This window comes from Pteropus medius, unplaced genomic scaffold (assembly GCF_902729225.1).
Source record: "Pteropus medius unplaced genomic scaffold, Ma_sr-lr_union100, whole genome shotgun sequence".
Classification (NCBI taxonomy): domain Eukaryota; kingdom Metazoa; phylum Chordata; class Mammalia; order Chiroptera; family Pteropodidae; genus Pteropus; species Pteropus medius.
This window is the reverse complement of record NW_024355205.1, coordinates 38,348,226-38,355,683: the sequence shown is the minus strand read 5'-3', so window position 1 is coordinate 38,355,683 and position 7,458 is coordinate 38,348,226.

Genomic DNA, 7,458 nt, shown 5'->3' with positions numbered 1-7,458 from the left:
ACCCACCTCAATCACCCCTGCAAAGACCCCCATCTCCAAATGCAGTCCCACGCTGAGGACTGGAGGCCTGGGCTTCATCACAGGAATTGGGGAGACGCAGTTCAGCCCGTGACCCCCCTCGCCCCGTGCCAAGCTTTGCAGGTATCGGCCTGTGGGATCCTCCCAACCTTCGACCCCCCTTACAGAGGAAGACCCAGGCATGGCACTGACGCCCTTTTCCGAGTGACCGCGGAGTTACCACAGGTCTCTCTTCCGTCGATGTGACCGTGTGGTAGGAATCCGCCCTCTGGTTGACACGGCTCCGTGACGTTATTCAGAACGACTGCCCGGCAGACAGAGACGGGGCCGAGACGCCCCATGCGTCAGGGGAAGGCTGGGCGTGTTGACACAAAGCAGACCTGGGGCCTGTCCCGAGCCTCCCGTGTGAACAGGAGCCGAGCGTCCCTCGCACAGTGCCAGGGCTTCCTGCGACCCGCCACCCCGGCCTCAAGGAGAGTCTCAGAGCTCTCCAAGCGAAATGCTCTCTCGTTCGGGGAGAGCGTGAGGGTCAGGGATGATGGGTTGGTGGCATGACGCTGAAGGGTTTGAGCCCCTCGACGCGGGGTCTACCCCAGCAGTCCCCAAACTGACCAGCCCAGGGAACATGGCGGCCACTCGGGAACTGTCAGACACACGCAAGTTATAGTTGCTGGCCCGAAACCATGGTGGCCACGAAATATTTCTGTAAGAAACGATTAAAATCATATTAAATATAATACTGTGCATTTGGGGGTTGAGACGGGCAGAGACGCAGACGCACACGTGCACACGTGAACACATGTGTGTATACACTCATACACGCACGTGCACATGTGCACACACACACTTCCCACCCGCTCCCTTGGACGCCTTGTTTGAGTGTGTCACAGATGTTGGGCAGATCCTGTCACCACTGCGGAGACAGTGGGTTCTCCGGGACCGCGCGGCCGGCCGGCTAGGGCGGTAAGGCCCAGGCAGGAGCTCCCAGCGGCAGGCAGAGCTGGCAGAGCCACAGGGCGGGCCCGCCGGGGCTGCAGGCGTGAGCGGCCCTGGCAGGTGCGTGCAGAGGAAGGTGATGACATCAAGGGGCATTCGCGGCCACTGATCCGAGCGCGCAGCGGGGGCAAGCTGCCATCCCCAACCCTCGCGGCCGGCGCCCAGCCGTGTCTGCACAGGAAGGCCCCGCAGGCGAGGCTGTGGCGTCGCAGGCGCTTCTGGTGGAGTGGAAAGGCTGGGCGTGGTCAGATCTCCAAATCCAGCACGTGGGTGACTCACCTCCTCGTTTCTCTGAGTCCGAAGCCAAGCGAGGGGCCCGCCCCCCAAAGCAGTCACCTGACGGAAGGTTCTTCCCGGAGAGAGAGAGCCATCTCCCCGTGATGGGACGTAGGAGTCCAGACAAGCCGGGAACCGAGCTCTGCCCTGTCACCACGCGGCCTTGGGGGTGACTCCCAGAACGAGCCCATCCCCGTACTGAACCCCGGTTCATACTGTTCTGCAGCACAGTCATGACAGTGACTGACTGCCGGGCCCTGTGTCCACGTCCGTCGGGGCTGCCCGCCCCAGCCCGCCTTGCGGCTGCGCGTCCGCCACGTGGGCTGGGAGGCCCCGACGGACGCCGGCCTGCGGCCCGTCTGTTCCGGGGAGACGTGCGGAGCCTTCCAGGGTCCTCGTTTCATTTTTATTTCCCCAGCGACAAGGCCATGGTCGGTACCTGCCGAGCCCTCCTCGGGGAGAAAACTTAAACGCACCCATTTTTTATTACTTTGCCTTAACGCAGCTCAAGCCCTAAAGCTTTCTGTCCACAGCAATTGTCATTGAAACCCCAGTTTGAAAACAATCTCGGCCACTGAGAATCAGATGGCCGAGTAGCAGGGTCTCGGGGCTCCTCTCCTCCACCGGGGGACCCCAGAGCCGTGGGCTCCGAGGGAGGGACCGTGAGCTGCGGAAGTCAGCATGAGGCACCCGCTGACGGGCGGTGAGTCGCCTCCCCCGGCTCCTGCTGCTCACAGGCTGTGAGGCTGAAAGAAGCAGCGTGTTCACTGCACGCCGGCAGCACCGCCACCCGCTCTGACGTCCCTGCCTGCTGGTTCGTTTCAGATGACAAGTCCCCAGCGTTGATCCCGCGCTCCAGGCCCGGGCGCACACCCACACGCGGCCAGGCGTGTGCACACGCGGGCAGTCACGTAGCGAGGGAAGGCCGCCGAGCCTCCGTGGCCGGCAGCCAGGTCGGGGATCTGGGCAGCCTTCCCAGGGGCCTCCACAATGCGTGTCTGCAGGGCAGTGACGGACTCGGCTTCCTGTGGGACACACGCTGCAGGCCGGCGGCTCCTTGGGGACAGCAGGCCTCTGAGCTGGAATGCAGGACACAGGCAGGAGGAGCCTGCAGGGGACGCTGGGTGCGTGAGGAGGCTTGGAGGGGGACATGAGGGTGCCCGGTCCTGGGCCCTCTCTGCCCTCAGGAAAGGGTCCCCTCCTGCCACTCTCGCTGTCCCGGCCCCTCCCCTTCCTTGACAGCCACGGGCTGTCGGCGCCTCGGTCTCTGCAGCAGCGGAACGGGGCGACTCCGCCACCCCCGGGGGGTCAGGGAACCGTGCCGACGCCCGCAGCAGCGGGCTGGCAACGTGCTCCTCCCTCGGAGTCCCGCATGCAGGTGGCTCTCATCACCCCCACGCGCCTCCTGCCTGTGGGGGCAGGGACGAGTGGAGGTAGCCCCTGGGGCTGAGCCTCGCCCCACCATGCTGCCTGTCCACTTAGGCCCTGCGTGGGCCTCGGAGGCCCCCAGACCCCCAGGAGCAGGCCAGACACGTGGACCCAGCGAGGACAGTGCCCTGGCGGCCGGCTCCACTCCCAGAGCGCCCAGCCACGTGCACCCAGACTTCCACGGCTGACACCCCATGGCCTTGCTGGACCCTAAGGTGACATCCCCGTTGTGAGCTAGGATGGGGTTCAGCAGGATACAAGGAACCAGGCCCCCACGTCCACGCGCCCCCCAGGCTGGCCCTGCCTGCTCCCAGGTTCCTTCCATGTGAGAGAAGAATGAGCTTCTCTCGTGCTTCTAGAGGAAAGGTTTCGGGGCCACCGCTGGGATGGGTCGGTGTGAACACCTCGTCACCACACGCCGGTGGCCCCGCACGGTGGCTTCGCGGGCACGCCTGTGGGCTCGCAGACACTTCTCCAACACCTGGCCACAGGCGGCAGCTTGCCCTGCCCTCCCGCCGGCCACTGGCCCACGTGCCCAGAGGTGCGTGTGCAGATGCCACGGTTTGCACTGACTCAGACAATGTGAACGCCGGCCGCCTGACCTGGGCCCAAAGTAAATACATGTTGAGAGTTTAAGCGAGAACTCCTCGCGGGGCGGGCCGGCCTGGGGAAGAACAAACAGACTAAGTGGATCTGGGGCGGGGAGGGTCAAGGGCGAGGAGGGAGACAGGGGTCCACTCAGATGGGGGCGGGGGGGTGGCTTAAAGCCACAGAAGGAGGGGACCAGGAGCCCCCGGGGTGGTGTGAGCGCCCCACGTGCCACCCCCAAGCCCGTGAATGGACGTGAGACCCCGTTCTTTGCCGCCTCTCTGAGGGCACCAGGAGAGGCAGGAGGCCTCGGCCAAGGCTGAGGACAGGGCTCGGTGGCCGTGCTGGAGCCCTCCCAGCTGGTGCCGCCTCGGTGCGTGACGCTCAGGTCAGAGGGGACACCGCACCTGGCTGGGGAAGATGCATCCATGGGCCCCTCTGAGAGCTGCCCCGCCCGCCTCTGCTCCCCGGCGTGGGCGGCTGCAGCCTGAATAGGCATGAGCGTGTCTGGGGGCCCCTCACCTGGAAAGCGGGGTGTACTGGTGTGTGCGGAGGTTACGTGCGAGCGTGAGGCGTAGATGTGTGTGTGTCGGTGTGTGTCAGTGTGCACAGGTATGCACATGAGCCAGAGCCTGTGAGGGTGTGTGAACAGGAGTGTGTGTGTCAGGGCCATGTGTGCCTAGATGTGAGGGTGCGTGTGTTTATGCATGCTTCTCCCCAGGGACAGAGGCTATCCTGTGGCCCGGCCTGGCCCTCCGGCCGGCTGCCATCGTGGACAGCAGCCTGCTCCCCACACCAAGGGCCGAGGGCCCCTCACAGCCCCCGGTGCCCACAGCCCATTGCCAGAGCTGCCAACGAAACGCCCATTCCGTCTCCACCAGCGGGCATCTCTCATGTTTTTCCAAAGAGAATTCTGTGTCTCCATGACTCCCACTGGCAGAACTTCCACCCCCTCAGTGGCTGGCCAAGCCCAGGTTCCTGAGGAGTTGCGAGGCCAGCCCCAGCTCAGCCTGTGTGCACCAGCCGAGATGCTCATGGTGCTGGGTTCTGGAGAAGGTGCCTGCCAGGGCAGGCCTCCAGCCTCCCCTCTGAACACGGCAGACCGGCGAATCCTCCTCCAGCGGCCGGATCCTTCCTCTCTGCAGTGCCCGGCGGAAGACCACGTGGCGAGGCCACAGCCCGCTGACGTCCAGCCGGCATCCACCGACGGACGTGAGGAAAGACGCTGAAACGGAGCACGTCCGAGCACTGGGCCCGAGGGTGACGGGTCCCGCGCACGCGTTTATAAGAATTAATTGAAATGTACACTTGGGGGTCTGTGCAAGTTCTGATGTGCAAATTACGACTCAACTAAAAAAAAAAAAAATGTCCAAAGCCTTCAGAAGGAGGAGGAGGAGGAGGAGGCGCTCCCCCCGTTGAAAAGACTCCTCGTAATCCTGCCATCGCGTGTGAGTGTGGGGCCCACTTGGAAACAGAGGCGCTGACCCGGAGCACAGAAATGGAAACGCGCCCACTCGTGGCGGCTTTGATGGACAAGGGGGCGGGGCGACGGGTCCCCGGGGAGGCCATTGGACAAACGAGGCAGGACAACCACAGGACCAAGAACTCGACCTTTACTCTACATCGGACACAAGGCGGGTCAAGCAGATTAAGAAAAGTCAAAAGCAAAAGTTTAAAACTGCAAAAGAAAATACAGGTGGATATCTATGTGACCTCAGGGTAGAAGAGGATTTTCTAAACAAGACACATAAAAACCTTAACAGCATAAAGGAAAAGACTGATAGATCTGACTACATTAAAATTCTTGAAATATGTCCTCACGAAGGTAGAAAGACCAGCTACAAACTGGGAGATAATGCGGCACACGAAACAAGCCAAAGCGCAGTCAAGAATCCACGAACAACTCCGAGAACAAGAAAAAACAAACCCGACAGAAAAATGGACAGAGGGTGTGAGCGGGTGACCCCGGAAGAGCAGACACCGAGCCCGCGAACACGCAGAGCCCCCGCTCTCATGTGACCAGGGGACGCGACTCAGGATGAGACGCGATTTTGTGCACACTGCATTTACCAAAGGTGTTTTTAATGACCCCAAACGTTGGAGAGGACGCGGGTCGAGAGACTTCTTACGCTCTACATCAAGGCAACCCTTCAGCAAAACAGGCGTTAGTTAGTTCGCCAAATTAGAATGTTGCCGCCCTCGACTCTCCGCCCAGGAGGGACCCCGGAGACCGGCGACTGAGAGGGGACACCGGAGGACACCGGGGGACAGCGGAGCAGCCCAGCGCCTTCTCGCGCAGGGGCCCTGTGCCGTGGCATCTGGCCACTGCCCTGCATGCTTCCTACAAAATGGGGATGGCAGCTGCCCTGGCCTTGGGGGCTGTGGTCAGGGATCGGGGGACAGGCAGGCAGGCCCCGCACCGCGGCCATGGGAGGACCCCGCACGCACTGAGGACGCAGGGCAGAAGGGGAGGCCAGCGGGTTAGGCGGACGGTATGGGAAGCCACCCGCAGACTCAGATGGGCGGAGCCTCCTCCCTCTGTCCCTTTGTCCCTTCAGAGATCAAAGGCAGGCTTGCCTGGCCTTGCTGCTGTCAGCAGCGGCTCTACTGGCCTAAGGCCGAGCAAGCCCGCAGCTGAGAATCTGCCTGCAGGGGACAGAACCTCGCAGAGAGTTTGACACCCAGAGTCCGGCCTGGGTGTCGGTGTCCCCTGTGAGGCCCATATGCCCGGAGACGCCTGGAAATGGCTGGAAACAGCAAAGGGGCCAGGCCCACCAGAAAGTCCCCGCTTCCGGCTGTGGCCGGTGGGGCCGCCTCTCCAGGAAAGGGAGGCCGACCCCAGTGTCACGGATTCAAGACCAGGAACACACGGCCGCACTCCCCCCACACCTGGCTGGACAGTGCCGAGGGACAGCTTCCTGCGGGTGGTACTCTGGCCAGAGAAGCTGGCAGAAGCTGGCTGGACTCTGGGAGGTGTGACTTCTTTGAACACGGCTCAGAGCCAATGAAAGAGGGCAGTCGGCCTGTCACGCCCAGGCCCCAAACCCAGGCTGGAGACGGGGCACATAGACGCCCCTGCACGTGGGCCGGAACCCGGAACCCTGCCCCGAGCCGCAGCTGTAAAGAGCCATGTCAGGTTCTGTTTCAGTTACCTATTGTTCCCTCAATAAGGAGCCACCCCAAAACTCAGTGACTCGGAATAAAAACCAACCATTTACTATTCCTCACAATTCTATGGGTTCCTTTGGGGGCCCTCCCGTTCTCTACGGTGCCACTGGGGAGCAGGGGTGGTTGGAAAGTCCAAATAGCCTCGCTCGCATGGCTGCAATTGGGCCTGGCGGGTGGCCCTGAGCTCAGCAGGGCTGTTAACTGGGGTCGTTGGTCCCCTGAGTGGCCCTGTCTGGTGGCTGCTTGGACGGCCTCACACGATGGCAGCCCGGTTCCCAGAAGCTGGAAGTGGGGGGTCGCTCCTGGGGTCGCTCCTGGCTTCGGCTGCACCCTTTGTTCGCAGCTGGCCTCAGGGACTCGGCCGGAGGGGGCTGGAGCCCCACCTGCTGACGTGGGTGCAGGTGCGTGCTTTGGGGGTCGGGGGGGCAGCAGGGGCGCCCCTGCTGACTAGCACTGTGGCTCGTCAGGCGGCGTCCCTACGGAGCGCCCTCGTCCAGGGCCAGCTTGCAGTCACAGGAAGTGTGTTGAGAGAACCTGGTGGACGGGCCCGAGGTCCCCGGATCCCTGGAGAATACCAGACCTGCTCCTATGCACGGCCGTCCTCGTCCGCCCGGGGGGCCTGAGATCTGTCGGCTCATGCCCTCCTCAGCCACCGGGTCCTGCGAGAGCCCCCTCCCCACTGACCGTCCTCTCCGGGAAGCCCTGGCAAAGCCACTGGTCGGGGGCGGAGCGGGGAGACCAAAGGAGAATCCCACTCACTCCGCCTCTTCCCCTGGGCCCAGGGGCCTGGTGCCAGCCCTCTCCACCCCACGAAGGGACACCTGCTCGTCACCCCGCCTCTCACCCCGCCCCAGCCTCCAGTGGAACCCGGGCTCTGGTCCAGGGCGGGGGCGTGTCTCCTGTGGAGTCAGGCTTGGGGGCCGAGGGCTGACCTACCCCCACCCGCACGTAACCCACACACTGGCCTCGGGGTTTAGGATTCAG